The sequence below is a fragment of the Lissotriton vulgaris genome, chromosome 11 (genome assembly GCF_964263255.1).
Source record: "Lissotriton vulgaris chromosome 11, aLisVul1.2, whole genome shotgun sequence".
Classification (NCBI taxonomy): domain Eukaryota; kingdom Metazoa; phylum Chordata; class Amphibia; order Caudata; family Salamandridae; genus Lissotriton; species Lissotriton vulgaris.
Genome location: NC_141699.1, coordinates 206,480,188 through 206,507,927, shown reverse-complemented (window position 1 = coordinate 206,507,927; position 27,740 = coordinate 206,480,188).

The window sequence follows — 27,740 nt, the reverse complement described above, 5'->3', positions numbered from 1 at the left end:
TCGCCAGGTGTGTGGTGAGTGCACCTGAAGCTGTCCCTGTATTCCTCCGTTCTTCGATCTCCCTCACTGAGAATGGGGCGAGGCACCCCTCCACATCCTGCATTCCTATACTCATGCTCCTGTCTACTTCCACTCCCGATGTGGCGAGTGACTCCTTTACCGTCCTGACTTTTCCCGTCCCACCCTGGACCGCTTTCGCCAGCTCCGCAGTGAGACATGGTTCCGTTCTCTCGGCTTCCCCATTCCGCTTCCGCTCCTAACCTGTTGTTTTGAGTTTCTACAGCCGCATCCCATTCTTTTAAGTACTCCCTTAACTCCCTAAAGGATTTCGGCCGTGGTCCTCTCAGATCCATCTGCCCTTCCTGACCCCCTTGATCTATTATGGGATCCACTACCGAATCCAATGGTGTGCTCCGACCTCTTGGTCCCAGCAACTGCCTTTGTGAATTAATCGTATTGTTCCTGTTTTCCATTTCTGTTCTTTCCCTGTCCAATCGTACCTGTTCTTCCTCTCGTGCTCTTTCTGGGTTGTAGATCGACACTACAGGACCTATGGTAACCGGTACTTGGAGAGCGTCTGGTAACTGGTAGGACTTGGCATGCTCCATTTCTGGCACCTTTTGTACCACGAACCTTCCGACTACTCTCTGCACTGGACTAGGTTGAGGTATTTCCTCGCCTTTGTTGGGTTCCCAATCTGTTATGGGGAGCGGTCTATGTTCCCCTTTACCAGTCCCGTCCCCCTTTTGGAGCTCAGGACGTTCAACCTCTCTATTGTACGGAGGTGGTCTGTCCATCAATAACCTATTTATCAGGCTGTCATCTGTCTCGCTCTCATCGTCCTCCACTAAAGGTTTCTTTTCTCCTGTGACTTCTATCACTGGATACAGTTTATCTGCTTCAATTCTCTGCACTCTCCACTTTTTAGCTTCTTCATCCCATTTAGCATCTTGCACTGCTCTTACCGATCGTTTTACTCTTTCTTGGCGTCTGTTCAAGCTCCGATCGTACGCCGCCCTGAACCATGCATTAAGGGCTTCAAACTGTGTTGGTCTGGGTAGAGGTCTCGTCGCAAGCATTACTGCTTTCAGCTGGTTCAATGCTTCTAACCTAAACGTTCCGTATTTCGGGAACGTCAGTTCCTCATTTCCCTCTGTTATCGTGCTCCACTCGGAGATCCACAGTATAGTATGTAACCCAACATTCACAGCCATATAATGAGCTGGTGTACCCTCCGGCGGGGCCTCTTCCCCTTCATAAGAATTCCTTCTGTCTCTCTTAAAGATCGCCCTTAGACATTTAAAACACTTCATGTTCAAAACCTACACTTTTCCTTAATTCTCTTCCTTTGTTTACTTCCTGACGACAATTCACCAATCCCAGCGTGGCTCTCGCTAACCAGCCTATCTCAGCGCGGCTCGCGTCAACCAGCCTATCCCAGCGCGGCTCTACACCAACCGGCGTATCACAGCGCGGCTCACTCTGACGTCATTCGTCCCCCTAGCAGCAGTTCCCCTCCTCTCTCAGCTCGTCTCCCGGTCATGCATGCGTCCCATTCATACACCGAAAAAGGATTACTTCCGACCAAGCGGTCACTTTTCCTGACTGTACGTCCACAGTCTAACTGTAATTGTCACCTCAACCGACGAAACGTCTTCCGTCAGACGATCGCCTTAACTGATAGGTTACTTACACACAGTAAACGTCCGACCAGCGTCCGTTACTCATACACTCACTCTTACGTTCCCCCTATCACGGTCCCACGGGCGATCAATGGTACCTCATGACCCCCTTCACAATGGTAGACAATTACTCTGGATGTCCGATACACCCGAACCACTTAAGCTCTTCTCTGAACTTAAGATTTTCACCAGGTTGCGCGCGCTCACAATCGTCCCACAATCACACTACAGGCATTCAACTCCGCTTGACATTACAACACAGGTACAACACAAAACACCGCAATCTGACAACGCATGACCCTTATACTCACTTTCGACCGTTTCTGCTGCTTTTCTCTCTCGCACCGTCAGCGCCTTCTTCGGCAGGTGGCTCTTCTTCTGGTCATCGATCTCTAGGGGCCTTGGGGTAATCTTAACCTAATCTAGGTCGCCTTCCTCAAGAAGCCAACCATCTTTCTTTGCTACCAACTGAGAACGTGAGATTTTTGATCGATTATCAGATCACTCTAACTCCTATCTCACATAAGTCTTTTGGATCGATTGTTGACTGTCATTGAGTAAAAGGCAAACCCTACATAGGTCAAACCAGCCCCAAAACTGACACAACTCTAAAGAACCACTTACCACGGATAAGTTTAAAGATTTATTATAAAGCCAAAATCAGTTGCAAGTACAAGCATCTCAATATAAGATTAAAAAGATACACAGGCAGTAAGATAAACATGAACTCTCTGAGAGATCTTAGTCGACAGAAGAAAACTACCAAAACCAATTCAAAAATCAGTAAGTTAAATATCATCGACACAAGATGAAGCTTGAGCGTCATTTACAGAAAAAGGAAACAAATCAGGTTAGACTGTCCCTACACTGAACTAAGTGACATCCCTACTTAGCAGAGCCTTATCCTAAAAAGGTGTCAGCCGTGGTGACTTCCAAAGAAGATCACACACTTCTCTCAGTCTTAGATGAAACCTATTGCATAGCAGTCATGTCCTCTCTGCCTACCCATTCGCTCTCTTAGGGTCCTCAGGCCGTCTGCTCTACCTCCTCCCCAGGGTGCTGTCCCTAATACAAAATCACAATGTGGGTGGAACGCCCCTCTGAGACGCCCACCACGTACACAATTCACGTGGTCTTGATTCTGGTTTTTTCCATAGTTTCGTTTCTTTGGACCGTTGGTTAAGTTGACCTTGCTTCCCAGGCTCCGTCTCCAGCGTGCTGGTACCCCCATGACATTCCGGTAGACTCCTCCGGACCCGAGCCTATCTCCCGAGCAGAGCTCTATTCATCAAGCTCTTGATTGGAACCCCCCTCGCACCTGCAAACAGACACTTCGAAGCAGGGCCCCAAATTCCAGGCTTCCCTTATCAGGCTAGGCCATAAAACTTCGACCAGCATTGGCAATTTATTTTAACGAGGCTTGACTTTTAACTAACACGTGCAGATCAAAGAAAACACTTTATCTCTCCAGGCCTACTAAATTACGTGCAGTAGCCTGCACCCGGTGAACCCTTCTTTTTTAACTTTTAAAATAATACGCTAACACACCACTCTTTGGTTATACAAAAACACTTCTATAAAACATAGCCTTTAGCAAATAAGCAAAATCATTGATTAATATTGAATCCACGTTACGTGAAAGATGCAATGGTACATTTCGTTCTTATACCGTGCCATGTGGTCTGCACGTTTCTTCATTTAGCACATCACATCCTTCTTCATTTAGCAGCTACATAACATGGAACCTGATTAACACATCTAATATTTCTAAGCATTTCCACACATTTCCATATTAGCCCACACTCTATATGTGCTCTCTATATCCTACAAAGCAATCGGGAGTAAATGCGGATACATATTCTCATATCTCTAGTTACTTAAGCTAACTTTACGCAACTGGTCTGTAAATATGACATATTCATACATTTCATTCAAATTGCGCTCTCTCAGAAGTAAGGGTCCCTATTTGGACAAAGGTGAATACCCTTGCCAACTAGAGACCCCCAGACTAACACATGGCATGTGCATGTAGCGACAATACCCATTTATCCCAGGAAACCACCATTGTTCATCCCCTATACCTAAAGGTCCTTGGGATAAACTGGCCGTCGATATTTGTGGACCTTTTGAGGTTTTGAATGTGAGTGAAAGATTTGCCATTGTTATGGTAGATTACTTTTCTAAGTGGCCAGAGCTAGCCTTCGTGAGAGAAGTCAAATCTAGTAGTGTTATTTCATTTTGTGAGGACATATTCAGAAGGGAGGGTTGCCCTTGTGAGATAGTCACAGACAATGGTCCTCAATTTATCTCAGAGGAGTTTGAGAGATTTCTTGTCAGGTGGGGCATCAAAACATACAAGAACACCTGTTTATCACACCAGGGGCAACGGCCTTGTGGAACGCTTTAACAGAGTGTTGGTTGAGTGTGTCCAACTAGCGTGTATGAGTGGTGAGTGCTGGAAGCGACAAGTAAAGGACACGTTATGGTCATATCGCACCACTCCTCATTCGGTGACCAAGGAGACACCTTTTTCCTTACTTAAGGGCAGAGTGCCATGTTCTGTAGCTGTACCAGCTTGGATGAACAGAGCTGGTAAATATGATGCTGATTTGAAAAGGGTGCAACATAGAGTAAGCAAATACTAAAAGGTTTATTGTCATAGACATAATAAGAAAATTGTAAAACACGTGCGTTTGTTCACGCAGGGAATGTTTGTAAGAGTGTTTTTGGCTAGGAAAGGTTGTTCAAAATGGTCCTCTCCCAAGAAGGCAGTTCTTGTAAGGGGAAACAGTTTGAAGATATCAGATGATAATTGGTGGAACACCAGAAAAGTGTCACCATGCTCTAACACTGAGATTGCTGCATCATCTAATATCCAGCATGATTCTTACGCACGGACGCCTGTTCCTTGTTCAAATGCATACCTGTAATGCCCAAAAAATATGATCATTACATATGTTCATAATCTTAAATTTGTTCTATTTAAAATGTTCTTAAGAGGGGAGATGTGTTATATTCTCCTAATTAATGGACACATATTGCATGTACAATTTATAAGATGCATTTGGAACACTTACTGCTCCTAGCCTTCAGAGGCGGCTGCTCCTCACGCTGCTCCCGGTGGTATCATAGCGCTTCACTGCCTCGCATTGCTCTGATTGATCTCTGTAATAGTTTGAATTGCTCTGATTGATCTCTGTAATAGTTCGCTTTGCCCCTGCATCCATTAGTGCCTGCTTGCGGCTAATTGTCATATTGTAGCGCTAATTTGCGAAAGCGCGCATTGACTAGCATTCATTGGTGCTTTGCTGCCTTTGCCTGTATTATTATTTTGTGCCTGATTGTGCCGGTGCCACTGCCCACTACATAGCGCTTACCAGGTTGTGCCCCAATCCAGTTTCGATTTTGGCTTGCAGCCATTTTTGCGTTTGTTGTTGTGCCTCCCTGCCCGGCTCTCCGCCCCGCTCCCGCCTCCCAGCTGCTCCTCCCTCGCCCCTCCCCCTTCAACTAGCCATTTATGACAGATGCTTCTGCACGCAGCGTTCACGCGCAGCGGTCGCGCCCTATGCGCGCCGAAGGTGCGCCAAAGGTAAGCCCGTCTACGCCCATCCGCGCCTGGACCGCGCCCAGCGCCAGACCCCCTGGTCCCCGCAAAATCCATTCCGCCCGCATAACATACGACGCTACAACCCTTTCAGCCCTTAACCCAGGCCGCCCACCTGCCTGCTACCAAGCCGCCCCAGGACACACCCATGGACCCTTCACCTGCCATTCCTGCAAGCTCGACAGCATCAGGACCAACACCAAATCCACAAACTCCAAACAGAGCTCCGACACTAACCAACTAAAGTGCATCCTGCTCAACACCCGCTCGGTCCACAGACACGCCATTGAACTCTGGAACCTACTCGACACTACATCACCGGATGTCGCCTTCCTTACAGAAACCTGGATGAACGCATCATCAGCTCCCGACATCGCCATAGTCATCCCGGACAGCTACAAAATCATCCGAAAGGACCCCACCAACCAAACTGGGGGAGGTCCACAAGAACACCATCCGCATCACGACCATTTCCGACGACTACCTCTCAAACGCCGAACACCTTCACTTCCAGATCCACACTGACCCCAAGACCACACTCAGAGGCACCCTCATCTACAGGCCACCAGGACCCCGCACACAATTCAGCGATGACATCACTGACTTCATCAGCCCACACGCCCTCCCCTCCGAGGACTACATTCTACTGGGAGACCTCAACTACCACCTTGAAAAGAAAAACGACCCCAACACCACCACCCTTCTGGACAACCTGGCCAACGTCGGACTCGAACAAATTGTCAATACCCCCACCCACTATGCCGGACACACGCTCGACCCAATCTTCACCTCCAGCAAACACATCTCCTTCAATCACACCACAGCTCTCCACTGGACGGACCACAGCTGCGTTGACTTCAACTTCAAAAAGACCACGACCCATAACCCCCCTCAACCTATTCCCCGAAGGAACTGGAACAAAATCACCACTGACCAGCTCTTCACATCGCTACACCAAAACCCTCCTGCCAAATCATTGGACCGAAACAAAGCAGCCACCAACCTAACACAGTGGATCACCCATAGCGCGGACGAACTAGCACCCTTGAAGAACCATCAAATCAAGCAAGGTAACAAAAAAGCCCCCTGGTTCAACGATGACCTTAAGAAATCCAAGAAAGTATGTCGCACCCTCGAGAAACCACAAAAGAAATTCCTTTCTGTGTTGTGCAACTTAAAGCACTAATATGACTTCTAAACAAAGACACCTATTTAGATCAATTATATCCCCAGCTAATCATACATTGCATATAAGTCAAATCATAACATAAGATGTATCCAGATAATTTTTATTAAAAAAGTTTCATCAATGAACTTGATATAAACATTTTATCATACATAAAAAAAGTTTTTCCAGTTCTTCTAAAGCAACAATATACATGTATTTATAAGTCACAGTACATAATTTTTGATACATAAATAAACAATCAGTTAAAAACAGTTTTGTCGACGCGTTTCGGTGCTTCGATGTTTGGAAGACCTTCCTCTGGACTATATTAAAAACATCTTCTTTCTAAAAAAATATACATAACATCTATTAGTATACAATGTGTGGGGATTTTATATTTTTACTCTTATGGTGTCAGGAGCAAAAGATCTTAATATTATCTTACATTTTGTTGCAATTTTATTTTGCGATACCAGTTTAGATCCAAGAGTTGAGGTAACAATAGATAATCCCCTGCAACCCAGCTATGTCGTCAGCGGATCTGTATGTGAAATAACATCATTTTAGACATTTAATAGACCATAATAGAAATAAAAATTCAAAGAAGCGGGACATATAACATTGTTGCTTACTCTGTATTTTGTGTAGGACCATGTGAGTCAATAGATAGACTTCGAGGAACTTTGTATTAATGGTTCCTGCTTTTTGTTAGGTCAATCCCAGTTCATTGTTCTTTAAGGATTTCCACGATGGTCGTACCTCTTTATTGATTTGAGGTAGTCTATAACGTCTATAAATGACAATAAAAAGATATTTTCAAAGAAGGTAATGTACATATGTATCGTAGATATGCACAAATAAATCCAAGTTATATTTGTTAATAAGTTTGGGTATTTTTACTTGTTATAATATAAAGGGGACAGATATGTTTCCTCCCATTCTATCTTTTCATATTTTGCATTTATGTCACGCCTGTTTGAACAAAGTCAAAAAACGTTTTTAAAAAAAGCAGGCTGGTTCTGTTGTCCACCATGTTAGGAGACAGTCCTGTGCTATACAAATATCCCATTATCGCGGGATACTTAAATTGCCAGTGAAATAAGTCGGAACAGACTCTCAATTTTACTGTTCACTCGCTAAATACTCCTAGCATTACAAGCGAGTTTACGGACAACCTTTAAAAACAATACTCGGATCTATATAACGAGCCCTCTAACGTGGTATAGTTCGGTGCAGCTCTTACCTCTCAAGACGACAGACGCACCGCCAAGCCGGTCTCCCTGGTATCCCGTGTCAGAATAAATCCTGCACCGGGCTCTCACTATTTATACACAAGATATTTGTGTTTAAGTGAAAGATTGTTATCACCTTTGAAAGCGTACTTTTGGGCAACGTGGACGCCATGTTTGTAGTTTTTTCTCGGTTATTATAAACTACAGTCGCACTGGAAGACGGACTGGCCTACACTCGCTTGTAGAATTGACGTATTGCCGTATCCTCGTTGTTTATAATTGCGGCCCATATATGCACGTATTTGATATTTTTCTATCTGTATTTGGGGACGGGTTCACCTGAAATAAAACTACCCATTTTATCAGTTTAAGTTACGGTATTTCGAATTTACATTTACATCGGGTGTCGTTCTTTACATCGAAAATGGACTGACCTGAAGCTTGCTAGGTTATAGTTTTTAAGCAACCGGTCTATTCATTTATGATGTCTATTTTGGGGTATAATTTCATGAAGCCTGTAACAAATAATTCTAGTGTGTTCACGGAAATCGTTTTTGTGGAAAAAATCTCCGCCATTTTAGTAGTATTCAGCTGCATAAGCCCATCTTATTGGGGCTACTGCCTCATTATTTTTACTTTTATTATTTATGCACAATATATATATAAAATATTACCGTATTGGATGATGTATTAGATAACGAACGCTCCCGTTGTATTATGGGATCTTTTACTATTAAGTAAAAAAAGGGTGTCACTGTTACTATTATTACTAGGACCGGCCATGTTTTGTACAAATTTGAAATACAACAATTATATTTTGTGCCAAATCAGTATAGATACCCATATCAATCGGAGCGTCTGTAAATACCATCATTCTTGGTGTGTAAACAAATGTGGCATATTTTTCAGGGATCGTATATTCAATACATTATGTTTTCACAACAAATCAATAAAGAGGTACGACCATCGTGGAAATCCTTAAAGAACAATGAACTGGGATTGACCTAACAAAAAGCAGGAACCATTAATACAAAGTTCCTCGAAGTCTATCTATTGACTCACATGGTCCTACACAAAATACAGAGTAAGCAACAATGTTATATGTCCCTCTTCTTTGAATTTTTATTTCTATTATGGTCTATTAAATGTCTAAAACGATGTTATTTCAAATACAGATCCGCTGACCACATAGCTGGGTTGCAGGGGATTATCTAATGTTACCTCAACTCCTGGATCTAAACTGGTATAGCAAAATAAAATTGCAACAAAATGTAAGATAATATTAAGATCTTTTGCTCCTGACACCATAAGAGTAAAAATATAAAATCCCCATACATTGTATACTAATAGATGTTATGAATATTTTTTAGAAAGAAGATGTTTTTAATATAGTCCTGAGGAAGGTGTTCCAAACATCGAAGCACCGAAACGCGTCGACAAAACAGTTTTTAACTGATTGTTTATTTATGTATCAAAAATGATGTACTGTGACTTATGAATACATGTATATTGTTGCTTTAGAAGAACTGGAAAAACTTTTTTTATGTATGATAAAATGTTTATATTAAGTTCATTGATGAAACCTTTTTAATAAAAATTATCTGGATACATCTTATGTTATGATTTGACTTATATGCAATGTATGATTAGCTGGGGATATAATTGATTTAAATAGGTGTCTTTGTTTAGAAGTCATATTAGTGCTTTAAGTTGCACAACACAGAAAGGAATTTCTTTTGTGGTTACAACATTTGCCGGTCCTTTCTGGGTTTAGTAGGGAAAACTCTCTCTTTTTTCTGCACCCTCGAGAAAGCCTGGAGAAAAAACCCTTCCACTGACAACCTTACCACCTTCAAGAACGCTACCCGCAAACACCACCAACTGATCCGATCCACCAAGAAATCAGCATTCAAGGAACGACTTGACAACAACGCCCACAACAGCAAGGAACTATTCAACATCGTCAAAGATTTTACCAACCCCACCGCCGCCACCAACGAAATCAATCCCTCCCAAGACCTCTGCGATTCCCTAGCCTCTTTCTTCTACAACAAAATCCCCGACATACATACCAGCTTTGAAAACCAGTCCGGAAACCAGTCCACTGCACCCACCCCCGAACCAACACCCCCCTAACAACCTCTGCGCCTGGAACCCAATCACCACTGAAGACACCATCCGTCTGATGAACTCCATCCACTCAGGATCGCCAACCGACCCATGTCCCCACCACATTTTCAACAAAGCAGACTCCATCATTGCACCCCATCTCCGAGACGTCATCAACTGCTCCCTCAACTCCGCTACCTTCCCGGAAAGCTGGAAACATGCCGAACTCAGTGCCCTTCTGAAGAAACCCACAGCAGACCCCACTGAACTTAAGAACTACCGCCCCATATTGCAACCTCCCATTCCCTGCCAAAGTTATAGAGAAAGCCGTCAACAATCAGCTTGCCACCTTCCTCGAAACCAACAAATCCCTCGACCCCTCACAGTCCGGCTTCCGAGCCAAACACAGCACCGAAACCGCCCTCATCGCAGCAACAGATGACATCCGAACGCTACTGGACAACGGAGAAACAGCTGCCCTCATCCTACTTGACCTCTCCGCAGCCTTCGACAGAGTCTGTCATAGCACCCTCATACAATGCCTCAGCAACGTCGGAATACAAGGAAAAGCATTGGACTGGATCATCTCGTTCCTCGCCGGAAGAACCCAGAGAGTCCGCCTCCCCCCTTTCAAATCAGAGGCCACCGAAGTCATCTGCGGCGTTCCACAAGGATCATCACTCAGTCCCACACTCTTCAACGTATACATGAGTCCCCTCGCATCCATCGCACGCCAACACAACCTCAACATCATCTCCTATGCAGACGACACCCAGCTGATCCTCTCCCTCACCAAAGACCCCAACACCGCCAAAACCAACTTACACGAAGGAATGAAAGAAGTCGCCGAGTGGATGAAGAACAGCCGGCTAAAACTGAACTCGGACAAAACGGAAGTCCTCATCTTAGGTTCATCCCCCTACTCCTGGGACGACTCATGGTGGCCTCTGGCCCTGGGAACCGCACCTATACCGACGGACCACGCATGTAACCTGGGCTTTATCCTGGACTCCTCCCTCTCGATGACTAGACAAGTCAACGCCGTCTCATCCTCATGCTTCAACATCTTACGCATGCTCAAAAAACTCTTCCGATGGATCCCCACCGAAACAAGAAAGACGGTCACCCACGCACTGGTCACAAGCCGTCTGGATTACGGAAACACCCTTTATGCAGGAACCACAGCCAAACTACAGAAAAAACTCCAACGCATCCAAAACGCCTCAGCTAGACTCATACTGGACATCCCCCGTCAAGCTCACATTTCCGGTCACCTGAAAGACCTCCACTGGCTTCCCGTCAACAAGAGAATAACGTTCCGTCTCCTCACTCACGCACACAAAGCCCACTACAACTTAGGACCCGAATGCCTCAACACGCGACTGTCCTTCTACACCCCCACCCGTCTACTTCGATCATCCAACCAAGCCCTCGCCGCAATTCCCCGCATCCATAGATCCACCATGGGAGAAAGAACCTTCTCCTACTTAGCGGCCAAAACCTGGAATTCTCTCCCCACCCACCTCCGCCTCGTACAGAACCACCTCTCCTTCAGAAAGCAACTCAAAACCTGGATATTCGATAAGTAAAACACACCCCCTCCCCCAAGCGCCTTGAGATCCTCTGGGTGAGTAGTGCGCTATACAAATCTCTGAACTTGAACTTGTACTTGAACTTTTCTTCTCTGAAGCTGCTCTGGAATGTAAAGGGCAGAGAGAGAGCAGTTGCTTTGGAAAGTGGTCGTTTAATCTTCTGATGTGTCCTGACTCTTCAAAAGTGCTGAGGAAGTCAACTAGAGGTTCTTTGGTGCCTTGTTCCAGCTATGATGGGTGGGGACGGTGAGGGCGGTGTTGTACGGTGGGAGTGGCGAAGGCAAAATGCACGTAGTGGTTGTCGGTCCAGAGGGGTTCAGTGGTGTGGCTGCAGGTGATGTTCCCTCTGGTGGAGGAGACGGGATCAGATCAGGCGTGTGTCCAGCTGTGTGGGTCAGTGCAGTGACTAGCGGCATGAGTCCGATGTTGACAAGGTTCTCCAGTATAGATGAGATATTCTGGTCACTGGGGTTGTCCAGGTGGAATTTGAGGTCTCCGAGTAGGATGCAATTGGTGGATGCGAGAGCCTGGGGTGCGATGAGGTCTACATTGGTGGAGGTAAAGGGTGAGTGAGGGCCGGTAAACAAGGGTGATGCAGGGGGTGTTCTTGGGGTTGGTCTGGATCTGGAAGTGGAGGTTGTGGTGTTCCATGGTTTTGTTGTTGAGTCAGTCAGTGCAGTCCTTGTAGGTAATTTTGCAGCTGTCAGGGATGGTGATGTCTGGTCCAGAACAAGGGTTGGTCCAGGTTTTAGTGAAGAAGGCAATGTCGGGTGAGGTGGCATCAAGGAGGTCCCACATTTCTGTGGTGTGTTTGTGGAGGGATCACATGTTGCAGAGGATGCAGTTGAGCCACTCGGGTGCGCTGTTGGTTGGCTGGGTGGCAAGAGGATCTAGCGTGCTGGCGTGGGTGAAGGTGTGGCTGCAGTTCTGGCAGGTGAAGGGTCCATGGGTCTCAAGGGTGATGTATTACTCTTACAAGAGACAAAGGTAGCCCTAAAAGTGGCTCTCCTAATGAAGAAAGCCTGGGTGGGTGACCTTTCCTGTGCCCCAGTAGTCAACAAGAAAAATGGCCTAATTACTCTCATCTCCACCTCCTTGGGTTTCACTATTACCTCATCTGAAGATGACTGGGAAGGCAGATGGATTATCACAAAATTACTCCAAGACAATACTGACATTGTAATAGTGAACATCTATGCTCCCAGTAGCAATATCCCTAGCTCTTGGACTAAATGTAGCAAAAAACTATCACTTCTGCCTACCCACTGTGGTTTCATTATGGGTGGTGAGTTCAGTCTTCCATGGGATGACGACTAGACTCTGCATGACGTTTGAGACCAGGAAGGCAGTGACACCACAATGGTCTTAGGAAACTGGCCCCAATAATACGCACATGGCAAACGTAGTCACTTTTTTAGAAGTCAAAATCCTCCAGTAGGACAAAGCTGGAAGTTGTAGCCAGGTAGGGCTTCACAAGGCTGGATACCTCACTGCAAGGTCTTTCTGAACCAGTAGTCAGCATAGCAAAAAGCTTTGTGCAAGACCAACCTGTTTTTTGACCCACCTACAGTGTAACTTTCCTGGCAAGCCTCAGAATCTTGTCCCTGTCCTCTGATGGGGGAAACAATGACTTAGACCAATTTTTCTCCAACTGCTGGGTGTGAGAAAATGCTCCATTTTGTGTTGTCACTTCTATGTATTTGCAAATGTTTACACCATGCATAATAGGGCACTCTGCTCCAGTGCCAAGTGAACATGCTCTGGCCCCTAAAACGTCTAAAAAATGCTAAGCGCTAATTGACATGTCTAACTCTCCTACAAGGCTGTAGTATATGGTGCAGAAATACATTCAAAGAATGGAAAGTTATTAAATTCACCTGTGGACTAAAGCACTTATTATGCTATCGACAAGAATGACTGAGAATACATGGCTTCATGGCTACCAGTGTTGCTTGACTGCTGCAGTGTAAACCTGCAGCCTGACCTATCAAAGTAACCCTTTTGACAGGGGAAAAACATTCTTTTAAAAAGTTAATGCCATTCCTCAGAAGCCTTGTAACCTACAAGGAGGGTGCCCGGTATTTAAAAGAGGGACATGTACAAATGTAATGTTACCATGTCCCTGCAGTGCAAGTCCCCAGAAGCTTTTTTCGCTGTAGAAGGTTCTGTCTGTCGTATAGAAAACTAAAATACAGATTGAAATACTGATTCTACTTTATGGGGTTGGGACCAACTAAAAAACGTTTTAGAAAGTTACATTTTCCCTACTTCATGTTCCTAGAGGCTAATTTGCATAAGCCTTCTAGCAGCTGACCTCAGTGCTTGACTTAAATGAGGTATGAAAACTGCTCCCACAGAAGAAGCAATAGCATAAGTGTGGGGAGAGGTTTTTCCCCTTGCAATAATACCTGTGAGTGTGGACTGGGAAAGGCAAACATTTAGTTCCTCAAACAGGCTGTATCCAAACCCAGTGGAAGGGAAGTTACTCCCAGCAACACTTTTCAGTGAGCATAAAACAGTGGGTACTCTTTTCCCTGGCCACACTTCTGGGTAGGCATACATACTCTGCACATGGGTGAAAGGTATTTTTACGTCCTAGATTTTAGGAGCAAGATACACCGTGGGATTATTTTGCAGAGCAACCAGGAACTGCTGGAGAAGGTGGTAGGGTTGCCCCTGGGATCTTTGCCCCATTGGTTATGGAGGAGCTACTAGTCACAAGTTTCTTATGCTTGGAACTCCACAGCAGCAAATCCATTTCAATGGACCCTCGGCAAAAAGGTACCCAGACCTGTGGAACTACTTGTTGGACACAGCCTGTAGACTTGTCCTGCTGGAGTATTCTGAGCACCAAAAAAAAGAAACAACAGCCTAGATTTACTCTGCTCTTGCATTGCTGTTGTGTTGTACAAGTTGGCGCAAGGCAACCAAGTCTTACATTCTCAGTCTATCAGCAAGCATGAGTAAGTGCCTTCCAAGGTCTGGGCCTGCTTTACAAAGGGCCTCTGCGCCAGTGGTGGAGGCCCGCCATCATTGGGAAGTCTCTGCACTCAGGGCAGAATCTCCAGAATGAGAATTCTCATTGTGGAGATTACATCCTGAGTGCGATGACACCACCATGATGGCAGCGACTCTAGCCACAAGTACGGAGGCTCTCTATGAATCTGGCTCTTTGTTTATGTCTTGCATTAATCAGTTAATATATGCACTCAGCTCCTCTTTTACATGGAAGGAAAAAGATTTGTCCCCGGAAGTAGCCAAAAATTGTCTTTCCGCCGTTTTTAACTGGCTGGCAAGGGCTCAGCTCAAGTGTAATGAGGCCAAGTCTGAGGTTCTTCTGTACAGGTCTTGTCCCCCCCCCCCAATTCAGGGAAGATCTTTAGCCTGCAGACTTTCCCAGGCCTAACTCAGTTGGCATCCCGGTTAAAAATCTGGGGGTCTGGTTTAACGAGGACCTCCGGTTCTCTGTGGAGATAAAAAAAATTGGCGGGAGTGTGGTTTGGCACTCTGAAATCACTTAGGAAGTTTCTGCCATTGCTTTCTAGACCAGCCAAGGAAATGGTGACTTGTGCTCTCATCTTGTTGCGTATTGATTACGCTAATGCATTATATATTGGCCTTCATGGATACCAGCTGAAAAAGCTGCAAACTATTAAAAATGCGGCTGCAAGAGTGCTGCTTGGTATCCCTGGCAGATCAAGCACAAAGCAACATCTTCGGGATTTGCATTGGCTCCCCATGGTGCAACGTGTCCAGTTCAAGGCCCTCACTCTTGCCCAAGGTGCCCTATTTAAAATGGGGCCTCCATATCTCAGGAGACGTTTTGATTTCTACGTATCCCAGTTATCCCCCAATATTGCATTACACGAACGGGGGCAGCTCTCTCTCTTTTAAGGCGGCCAAAGCCTGGAATGCCCTTCCATATGAATTGCGAAACACTCAAGATCTTAGGCTGTTTAAAAATCAATTAAAGACCTTGCTTTTTAACTAATCCACAGCTCCTCCTAGCTCCGTGCTCCTTGTTTTCTGCAGTTGGCTTTCGCAGCGGGACACTCTTGATTATCCGTGCGCACTACAAGTGTTTTATAACATAACAGTCCGCAAGCTGTCTACCTCTGGATAGTAGTGTTCCTTACAAGATTAAGCAATTCTATTTTACATGCTCCCTGCCATGACCTAACCACTTGATGTTTCATATAATACTTATCTGTTGAGGGCTCAAGTGCACCTTTTTATTGCCAAAATATCCAGGACACAATACTTTATCCTGTAGTGTCCTAGCATGGACACGTTCTAGTGTTCAGGTGTGATGTAACTTACTTTACACCCACCCACCACAGACGTCATGGTGTCACATGACGCTGCCAATAAATGGGGCTGGGCGCACGTGCTCGTGGCCATTCCTACTACCCCCATCTGGTGTCTGCGTGTCCATTATTGCTGCTCCTAACATGCGGGCCTAGGGCCCTTCACATAACTTTACAATGGCGACGAGGCCGGTAGTGCAGCCCATGCGTGCCACTACCCAGAGAAAAGAAAAAGGGGAAGAGAGCTGCCCGCCTGCAGGGCACCCCCTGTAGCAGGGCGCAAAGCGCCGGAAAGCCGGTGGGCACGTCTGAGCCCCACAGCCTGCAGCGACCGCGAGGCCCACTGCACCAGCCTTGAAGGACGAGCCGACCGGAGCCCACCCGCGTCGGCCGCCACATCTAGTGCCACGAGGAAAGAGCGGCCCGCCCAGTGCCCACCTGAGACGGCCGCGAAGCAGTGACCCCGGAGAGGTGCACCGGCCGGGCGGAGCCCAACCGCCACGACCGCGACGGAGCATCAGGCCCGCCGGCCGAAGGTGAGCCCCAGGGGCGAAGTGACTTTAATAAACTATGCCCAATCATAAGCAGGACCAGCGGAGCCCACCCGCGGCCTGCCCGAGGTGTCCCCTGTCCCCGCCGCGTGTGTGACTAGAAGCGGTGGGGCCCAGAGACGAGTGACGGCGTGAGGGAGAGTGCGGCCGGACCCGCAACTAACAGACACAACGAGGGGGAGGGAGCGGAGTAGCTAACTGCCTCCCGACCCCCCTCGCAACGTGATCCGGGCCAGCGGAGCCCACCCGCGGCCCGCCGGTAGCGTCCCCCCCCGAAAGGAAGACTCAGCAGCGCCAGCGGAGCCCACCCGCGGCCTGCCGGCGGCACCCCAGCGAGGAAAGACACTGCAGAGCCAGCGGAGCCCACCCGCGGCCTGCGAGAAGCATGGCAGGTCTCCGCCGCGCAGCATGTGCTAGTTGAAGCTGCTGCGGCGGGAGACCGGGAAAGTGAAGTCTGCCGCAACGGACAATCACCAGCATTTAAATAGGCAGAGCCGGCGGAGCCCACCCGCGGCCTGCCTCGAGCGCCCCCTGTCCCGAAGAGAGAACAGAAAACAACGCGGAGCTCACCCGCCTGAGGGAAGCATCAACACACCCCCTCCGCCCGCGTGAGGACTGCTGAGGCTGCCGCGGGCTGGGAGGGGACAGCAGGACAATAAGGAAAGCGCGCAAAAGTTCAAATGAGCCCCACCGGGACACTGAAATAAATGGAAGTGCCGGTGCACCCGGCAAGAACAGAGCATTTGCCCTCGTGCACAGTAAAGCAAAGGTGCTCACCCACACGGAAAGGCCATCCTGCCTCTCAGGAACAAGGACAATAAACTCGAACTGGAGCCTGTGCCTTTCTGTCCCCAAGAGGAGTACATTCAGGGAAAAGACTTACCAGCAAAGAGGTGGCGTCCAGTCCCTGGGGTCAGCTACCAGCAGCAGCTCCAGCCCCCCTGTGTGCAGCCGGTGAGGGACAGACAGTAGAGCCCACAACACAGGGAAGACAAGAGCCACAAGGCAGGCTGCTGCCATATCGGAGTCTACCGCCATCTAGTGGCCAAAAGGAACAGTGCACCTGCAGCAATAAGAAAGGAAACAAGCATTGCACAATACCAGTCAAATCAGCAGTAGTAAGGGGCAACAGACTGAGCAGCGCCCCCAAGGAGAATCTACTACCACGCAGCAAGTAAGTGCGCAACCGCGCAGAAGACACCCACACACACCAGCAAGGAGTCGGCAGAGGCCACTTCCAGCGCGACGTGGGAAGAGGCACGAACGCACCACGAAGCATCCAAGCACTGACAGAACGTCTGGAGGAAACGACTGCCAAGTACCGGAAGAACGTCCAGGGAAAAGACTGCCGCGATCAGAAGAGGGAGAGAGCAGTGACTCCTAGTGGCCACAGGTGTTCACCGCAGCATCAACTACTCCCGCCAACGGTCCAAAGCAGCAAGTACCCGACGACAGCCAAAGCAGCAAGTACCCGACGACAGCCAAAGCAGCAAGTACCCACCGACACGTAAGAGGTGTCCAAGAGCTCTGAACAGTAAGTGCGCAGATAACGCGCCACGTGGCAACGCACAGCCACCGCAAGGAGAAAGAAGAGCGCAGGCAGCGCCACCGCGCAGAACAGTTATCGCGGACGACCACAAGACGTGGCGCCTCCCAGAAGCCGATCCACAGAATGATCGCCCACCAAGTGCTGACCCGCGACTGGTTCCCAAACACAAAAAAATTGTTATAGCACAAAGTCCGACAGGACGACCGAAGATAACCTGCCAGACATCGGCAGAAGTGGACCGCCATACGGTCCAGGACGTTCAACCAAGACAAGGTCTACGGACGTGGACCCACGAACGTCACCAACCAGAATCAAGAGAAGAGAGTTCGCGACACCAACTCTGGCTGCTGAGGAAGAAGGAGAAAGTGTCTCCGACGGGGACAAGACCAGGGGTACACATGCAGCGGGCGCGCCCTGCATGGAGGAGCCAGGTCAGGAGAGAAGACACAAGATCGGACCAAGTGATGTCGCGAAGCTGGAAGGAAGAAAAGAGAGATCTGAGTGGCACGTCTGCCACTGCGAAAAGGAAGGATGAAAAGGAGAGATCTGAGTGGCACGTCTGCCACCGCGAAAAGGAAGGAAGAAAAGGAGGGATCTGAGTGGCACGTCTGCCACTGCCAGAGTGGAAGGAAGTATATCCACATTGGCCTGTTGCCACAGTTAAGAGTGGAAGGAGAAGTCAGTGCGAAGCAACGTCCCCACAGTGAACCAACCAAGGAAAGAGAGAGGAGTGCAGGAAGACCTCTCACACTCCCGAAGAGAAGGAAGGCGACAAGTGCCAGGACAACAGTGCGAGGAGCACAAGGCCGGAAGAACACCAGTGGCAAAGAAGACCAGGCCGGAAGAACACCAGTGGCAAAGACCAGCTGATCTGAACGACGATGTTTCCGCACACCCAGGATCTGCGGAGAGGAGCAAGCGAGACCGTTTGTGAGATCCACCTCTGGGGTCACACGGACACTGGACAATGCCAGCCATGGTAGCCCAGGGGCAGAGGCCTCCGGGACAACAGTCCCCGCGACGAGAGATGGTCATCCAACGCCCATCCGAAAGGTCAGGGGAGGGCGAAGACATTGCAAGCAAAAGACAGAAACTAACAGCTACCTTCGGGACGAGGCTGCGGAATCTGAGGTGAGGCACATCGTCTCCTCCATACCCCCACTGACGGCGGCGTTAGAGCAACTGATGTGGCACATCCAGCCCAGCGCAAGTCTGAGAAAGGAGGACCTCAAGGATATCCCGTGGCAGGGGAACACCCAACGAGAGAAGTCATCCTAGTGAGAGGGATGCCTTTCAACAGATCTGACTTTTGCTAAGTAAGACAAAGACCACAAGTGAAACCAAGGCCGAGACCGGTATGTGAACATCATTCCACGGCGAACAACAAGAACTCTTAACTGCACCCGTTGCCACGGAAGTCAACAAAAGAAAGACTGTGTGGACAATTTGGTTGCCGAGTCGTCAACAGACTGTTTCCATCGAGCACCACAAACCAGTGCCACTGTGAACTGATGTTCCCCGCAACAGATTGAACATCATCTGTGATTCCAAGCAGCGGCGGATAGAAAGACACTGCGGAAGCTGAACACTTTACTGCATCCTGATACGTGTTATTTTCCCCACAGGTTGATTTCTGAATGTGGGTCTTTGCAATTAAAAAATGGGAGGGATGTAGTGTCCTAGCATGGACACGTTCTAGTGTTCAGGTGTGATGTAACTTACTTTACACCCACCCACCACAGACGTCATGGTGTCACATGACGCTGCCAATAAATGGGGCCGGGCGCACGTGCTCGTGGCCATTCCTACTACCCCCATCTGGTGTCTGCGTGTCCATTATTGCTGCTCCTAACATGCGGGCCTAGGGCCCTTCACACAACTTTACATATCCTTGATATTTTGGCTTCAATATTAAGGTATAAGAAAATTCCTTACTGGATATTCAGGACCCATAGACTATTTTTTTCTACTTTGTATATACCTATCCATTTCTTATTTGTCTGACTCATGCTGTATTTAGGTTGCTTATGGTTATCCTCTATTGCTGAAATATACAAGGGGCCATATTATACATTGTGTCCCTGGAGGCGAAATGGGTGCGCCCGTCCACTTGTCGCGCCCTGGGACACAATGGTATTACAGACGTGGCTGCAGATGCTTGTGCGTCCCCTTCTGTAATACTGATAGTGCTGGTGCACATGTAGTTCCAGTGCTAGCCTAAGAGGGCGCTCCCTCATATGCATGGGGGTGCGGTCTCATTCAAATGAGGGAATCACTTTGCGTGCACCGTATTTCTGATGTAGGCCCGGAGGCAAACATGCCTTTAGGAGGCGCACTGAAAGTGCGGCATGAAAAAATTGGAGCATTTTTAGTGCGCCTCGTAAAGCCAGCCCTCTGGAGGCTAGAATGGGGTACCATGGACCCCCCAGACATTCCTCTGAAGGCGGCTACAGTCACTCACAGCACCCGCCTGCAAGGGGATCTCTCTTCCCTCATGAAAGTGCAGGTGGCAAACCAACCTGCACTGTAAAACATGGGAAGGCTTTGAAGCAACTCCTCCATATTTCACTTCAATGTTTTGCCTCCAGGACAGCGTGTGTTCACAGCCACACTGGGGGCAACACATTCCGCACAATATGGTACACTTTCCCTGTTTGCACACGGCGCACCTTTTGAAAGGTGTACCGTGGCGGAAACAGGGAAAGTGCACTGTATATATAATATGCCCCCTAGTATATATAACTCCTCACTGTGAATTTGCGTCACACGAGTTAGCATCTTTCTGCTATCCCTCTGGCTTCTATGTAACAAGAACAGGCTATCTGTTTCCGGTACTTTAATAATTCGTAATTTGCATGCTGTGGTTTTCTAATGACCTCTAACTGCTTCACGCATTTCCTGTATTGCAAGCCTGTCTGTTGTTTTTTCCGCTGTTACCACTTGCTACCTGTTTCCAGCCTGTACCGCACTCCAGTCCATTGGTGTGCACCTTAGAAAAACTTGTAAATGGAAATAAAATTAATAAAAATGCAGTGGTGGCATGCACGCCCACAGCTCTGTGATATAAAAATGGGCATTCAGGTAAATATGAGTAATCGATTCTTCTGTACCTTTGATCGCAATGGATTAATGGATTTCAGGATCCTACAAATTCTCCATCCCCCAGTTAACCTAGACCTAAATTCCCCCTCTGCTTGAACACTTTGTGGCACTTCTGTCCCTGGATTCCTTCATCTGTGTCATCAAGTTTCAGGAGCCGGCTGTCATCTTTGACCCGCTGCTGTCTTGTGCATTGGCGCACAGACGCGCATCAGGATAATTGTAGCCGAGCTGCTTCATCATTTCTTCAGGCACTGACAGAGCTGAAGGTCACCGCCTCCTTTATCCGATTGCATCTGAGCTGAACTTTCACTCTCCAACTTGTGAAAAGGAAACAGATCAATGAAAAACTGTGAAGAGAGACACAGCCTGCTCACATCCTACATTGAATGCGAGAGGGACCATAGCAGCCTATGTGCACCGAAGCACTGAGCATGTTAAACTCTATTAAAGAGTCATTCAAATACATTTCACGTGCAAGACAGAGGATATGCACTTTAGTATGATCAAGGCCGATGCCATTGTGCTTGCAGCCCTAGTCGAGGCCACATTTGAACAATGGAACGCTGAGAGCTCCTTTGAGGACAATGGGGTGGCAGAGGGCCAATGAGCATGGGTGATACAGGCCTCGCCTCCAATAGTCAAGTGTTTCACTTTCTGTTTCTCCCTATTGAATTTCATGACTTCTATTGGTTGAATGTTCAATTATCATTATAGATAGACAGACAACACTCTTTATTCGGCATTTTATGGCATCAAACTTCATGCAATTAAAAAAAATCCCATGCAAATTGTACTAATTATGAATTAATATCAAGATAAAAATATATAAATCCATTAAGACATAAATACATCATTATAGCCATTCTGCTTCTGTCTATTTAGATTCTTAAATGCCTCTCCCCCATTATAGGCTGGATCAAGAGACAAGAGTTTATAATTCAGGGAGAGGACATTTAACAACTAGAACAGACCTCAGCAACGGGCTCTAATGCCGTATTAAGCAGTATTTACCTACCTGACAAAGATCACATTGCTTTTCAGTTCAAAAGAAAGTTTATTGAAGCAAATAAGATAAAAGTTGACTAAGTACAACAATGAAAATATTATAAAAAATCATACCAAAGATCACATTGCTTTTAAGCGCAATCAAATGCTTGCGGCATCGTAGGTTACTTTCTACATTGCTTTTCCTAGATCTGCCCTGACCAATATATGAAAGCTGGGATATTGTGCTTGACTAGGATAAAAAACAGCTGAGCAGGGAGATGCGGTCTGTCAGTCAAAGGAACATTTGTTTAAAGCACCAGCCAGCTTTAATACAAAATTAGAACCACATGTCATTATTGTTCAGCGAAACTCATTTTTACATCTAATTATGAAGCACTCTGGGGCACTTTGAGTCACTTCCAACTCATAACTGGATGAACATTCCAGACTCTAATTTTGTAAGAAGGAAATTGCTCGTGGAGGGGATCTCTGTGATGGCAGTAAGTGGCGCTGCCAGGTCTTTGTATCCCCCCTGGCATGATCCGCTCAGCCGCGGTTGTATGTTAATAACAGAAGACATGGTTAAAGCGTTCAGTCGTCTTCTCCAAGTGTCTTGCAGATGGAGCCTCTTTTGCTCTGTGTCTGTGAAGGCAGCCTGAATGCCATGTTTACCGCAAGTCATGATGTAAGGAAAAATGATAAGGCATTCCTGAAAAGTATCTGAAGGACTCCCACATTTTTTGGGTGGTTAGCTATCTCCCAGATTGATAAAGGCCATAGGTTCAACAGGGAGCCCTTGACGAGTGCGGCACCCCTAAACTGAAGTGGCACCCAGGCCCTACCTTATTTTTCTCACAAAAGAATTGATAAAATAATATGTGAGCCAGAAGGCAAGAAAGGGTCCATGTAAATTAAGATGGACTTTGTAGTTCATTATAGGCAGTCAGCAGCACGCTGGCCATTCTTCCATTCTGGCATTTTCCTGGTGGGCTGACTGGCAGGGTCACCATCCTCAGATTAAAAAAGACTGTGATACCCCAACCATGCAACCATGTCTCACTTCTACTCAGACCCTTCTGTAGTGTGGGACGGGTCTGAACATTTTTGCAAAGCTGATTTGTGGTTCCCATTCTGGTCTGGAATCAAGAAATGCAAGAGGTGCTGGTCTGCAAGATGTGTGTTAAGTGAGAGTGAAGCTAATGGAGGGAAAGGGGGTGGGGGGTTTTGACCTAAAATTTGTCTTGATAAAAAGTGAGGGGCAGATTTACAAGCCCCTTGTGACACTTTTGCACGGCTGTTGCTTCACTTTTGTGAAGCAGCGTAAACAATGCGGCCAATTTACAACGTGACGCATCTAGGGAGATGCATCACGTTATAAAGCCCTGCGTCACATTATACTTGCGTCAGGTATAATGTATGCAGGGTGGGCTTTCCCAAGCCTCGTATATGTGACTCAGTGAAATCTACAATATTTCACTGCGCCACTTCTAGGATGCCACTGCGTCAAAACCTTATACCTGCTTGAAGCAGGCGTTAGAAGTGACACAGTGTATTAAGTATAGGCCTCACCAAAGCATTGCTGGAGTTGTGTCATACTTGTGACATGACCCCAGTAATGCGTGACTTTTGGGCCAACAGATGCGTCAGAATTTCTGACGCATCTGTCAATCCTTGCGCCATGATGCGCCGTATTGTAAATACGTAGCATCCATGGTGGCGCAAGGGTATCGCAAGCCGGCGCAGGGAAACCGATACATCTCTACTGATGCGTCAGTTTCTTGTAAATCTGCTCCTTATTGAATACATTCTGGTCGCCTGTGGGTCCTTGGTCAAGACAATAAATAACTCCTGAATGAGTCTCGAATCTTAAAGGTAGAATCTGGGATGATATTTGGACAAAACAATGCTTATCTTTAAAGGGAGTCAAGGATAAAGGGTAAGAGAGGAAGGGTAGGCCAAAGGGATGTGTGGGATGAGACTGCAGTGAGTGTTGAGTAAAGGACACCCCAGGCAGAGATGTTAATGTAACCTCCTAGACACAAAATGCAATTCACAGAATGTAGAATTTACATTGCAGTCTTTACCAGACAGGAGATTACAACGCGAGGCTTTATTACACAAGTAAGTACCACAAAGGCCCTTTTCAGGCACTTTACAGTGCAAAGTGATTTTTTTTAATAGAATGTTTACATCACATAAGAAAAGATGGGGATTTAGGGTAAGAGGAAGGTGTATTTAGAAGGTCAAGGTTGGATAGTGTACAGGGAGGTAAAGGGTTTTTATGGTTCAGGAGTGAGGAGTGATGATGTGTGGAAAGGTTTTTTTTTAGGTTTCAGAGATGCATAGTGTTAAAGGTTGGTAAGGGGGTTTTTAGGGTTCAGGGGTGGGTAGAGGTAAAGGGAGGTAAGGAGTTTTAAAATGTTGATTCAGAGAGTTACCACCCAAAAGAGAAAAAATAAAAAATATTTCAAATTAAAGGTGATTTGGGGTATGAACAATACATAGGGCCTTAAACAGAATTAATTTCTCAGATGGATGCCAATGCAATTTCCGAATGGCAGCAGTAAACCAAGCACATCCACGTTCTAGTAATTGCTGCCACTATCACCCATGGGACATGTGGAGTTGGGTGAAAACTATGGTTATCCGCACTTTCTCTACATGTTCGGCGTTGCCATTTTACCCCTACTCCACCCTTGCACTCTCATGGTTTGAATAACTGGCTTTCTGACCTAATATGGGCCGAGGGCCAGCTATGCAATGTCCTGATCAGATTGTATTTACCACTGGTGTTAGCGGTCTCGGGCAACGGATTATGAACTGTATTATCTGACATGCTAGTTGCAGTGGCTGGTGATGGGGCTTGCAGAGCTGTGTAAAGGGGTGTACAGACAAAATATCGACTCCAAAATATCGACTGGACATAATATCGAGTTTTAAATATAGACTGGACAAAATATCGACTGGACATAATATCGACTACAAAAATATCGTTTTTCAGGTAAGTGAAGTAATATCGACTGTATAAAATATAGATAGCAAAAATATCGAATTTTTAATAATATATAATATTTTATAGTGTATTTTTATGTAATAATATGTGTGAATAGTGTGTATTAATGTTATAAAATATTTTATTAAATGAATTTTGTTTTTATAATATTTGCGTAATGTAATTCTGTAGCGGGTTGTAGGTTTATAGGGGAATAGGGTGGGAAGTAATTTAATAATAATTAATTAATTAATATATGTTTGTTAATATTTTTAATTAATAATTAATTGATAATTAATTAATGTTAATTAATTAATATAATTTTGAACATATTTTGTATTAGTAATTAATTGTTAATTAATTAATTGTAATTAGTTAATTACATTAATTACAGTAAATTTTTAATATATATAATTTTGTGTTATTTTTAAGTAATTAATTTGGAAAAAATAATATTAATTATTAAAATAATTACAGCTAATGTTCTAATATATTTACTTTATTGTTATTGTTAATTAATAATTAATTGGTAATTAAATAATATTGATAAATTTTGGGTAAAGGAGCATTTTTAGGGTCCAGGGTCAGTTTTCAGTTTTAGGGTAAAGGGGTATTTTTGGGGTTCAGGGTCAGTTTTCAGTTTTTGGGTAAAGGGGCATTTTTAGGGTTCAGGGTCAGTTTTCAGTTTTAGGGTAAAGGGGTATTTTTAGGGTTCAGGGTCAGTTTTCAGTTCATGGGTAAAGGGGTATTTTTAGGGTTCAGGGTCAGTTTTCAGTTCATGGGTAAAGGGCTATTTTTAGGGTCCAGGGTCAGTTTTCAGTTCTTGGGTAAAGGGGTATTTTTAGGGTTCAGGGTCAGTTTTCAGTTTTTGGGTAAAGGGGCATTTTTAGGGTTCAGGGTCAGTTTTCAGTTTTTGGGTAAAGGGTGTATTTTTAGGGTTCAGGGTCAGTTTTGGGTTTTTGGGTAAAGGGGTATTTTTAGGGTTCAGGGTCAGTTTTGGGTTTTTGGGTAAAGGGGTATTTTTAGGGTTCAGGGTCAACAAATAAGATTGTAAAAAATTATTTTTATTATTTTCATTTATTATTTAATTATTATAATTTAATTTAAGTAGTTTTAAGTATATTTTAGTAATTAAAATTTAATATTAATTTAATTTAACACTGTTTTTAATAAAGTCGATATTTTTTACATCTATATTATTGTTAACGATATTTTGTACTCGATATTTTTGTACTTACCTGTTTGTAGATACAAACTCGATATTTTGACTGTCGATATTTTGTCCACGATATTTTGGCAAGTCGATATTTTGTCCCTCGATATTATTTCAGTGATCCGTGTAAAGGAGTAGAATCCATGCCCGGAAGTTCAGCCAAAGCTTAGCTTAGTCAAGACAGCAAACAGATACTCCCATTCGATACTATTGAATGCCATATGCGCGTCCAAAGATAAGAGTGCAGCTGGTATGTCCGGGCATTGGGAAACCACATGCTTCATGCCATATAAACCACTGAGATTAAGTTGTGTGCTACTATGGGGCATGAAGCCAGACTGATCCGGGTTGATCAGGGATTGAATGACCAGGCTTAACCTGTTTGCCAGCACCTTGGCTAACACTTTTGCCTCGAAGTTAATTAAGGAGATAGGTCTATTTAAACTGCATAGCTCCTGAGGCTTTCCCCATTTTAAAGAGCAGGATTGAAAAGATTTAGGAAAGATTCAAAAAGAATGCACCATCACCATAGCACTGAAGAAAACAAGATAGCCGCGCCCATGCACGACCATGTGGTGCAGTTTGCGCAATATTTTCCCCCAAACATGCAATCCGGATTGCCTTACAGCAGAAACGTCACGCAAACGGGCGGGACAAGCAACACTTGCAGAACTTCACGTAGTGCACCAGATGTTTTTGCCGCTTCACGGAGTTCTACGTAGCGCTGCTACGTGAAGTCCACCCAGGCTTACTAAAGATATAATGCAGAGATATGAGTTACTGTTCAGAGAGATTTGTTACTGTGCAGCTATGACATAAACATGGATTACTATAAAGAAGGCATTATACTGCATAAGAAATGGTTTACAGCTAATACGGGAGATGGGTTATAGTATGGGGAAATGGTTTACAGTCCAGTGAGGCTGCATTCTGTAAGAAGACTTGAATATAGATGTGCAACAACACAGGGGGGAGGTTTATAGCAATAATGTGGAATATATACTGTACTAGGACATAGAGCAATGAATTGATTTACTGTAAAACAAGTTCAATGGAATGGATTACAGAACACATCACTGTGTACAATATGTTATCATCAGAATTTGCACTCATTCACGGCGCTCAGCCAATTTTGTTTTTTGATCTTACTTGCTACAACTTTCACACTTCATAAGCCTCCACTGGCAGGTTTCTGGTTTTTTTTAGACCTGTGAATCTGTCCCTTTGTGTTTTTAAGTAGAAGCAGATCATCAATCAACCAAATACATTTGTAAAGCACACAGCTATCTTAACTGAGGTGTCTCTGCGCTCAAAAGCAATTTCCATGGTTGTACTAATGGCACCATCCTTAGACTTAAGATTCAGATCAAAAATCTTCCAGTTTTAGAAAGTTGTTTTAAATATTTTGAGCAATACTGTCCAACATATGTCAAGTCAAGCTATCCACTTGTATAGCACTGTGAAGATGTGGGCATTTAATAGCTCAGTCCCTATTGGGACTTAACTGGGTGAAGGAGGACTTGGTATTTACTCGTATGTTCTTACCACTTGCAGATGCTTTTTACTACTATATCATAAAGTATAATTGCTTTCCAAGATACCCAAGGGAGCTGAACCATTTCAGAGTATTGTTCTGTATGTTTATTAAACAG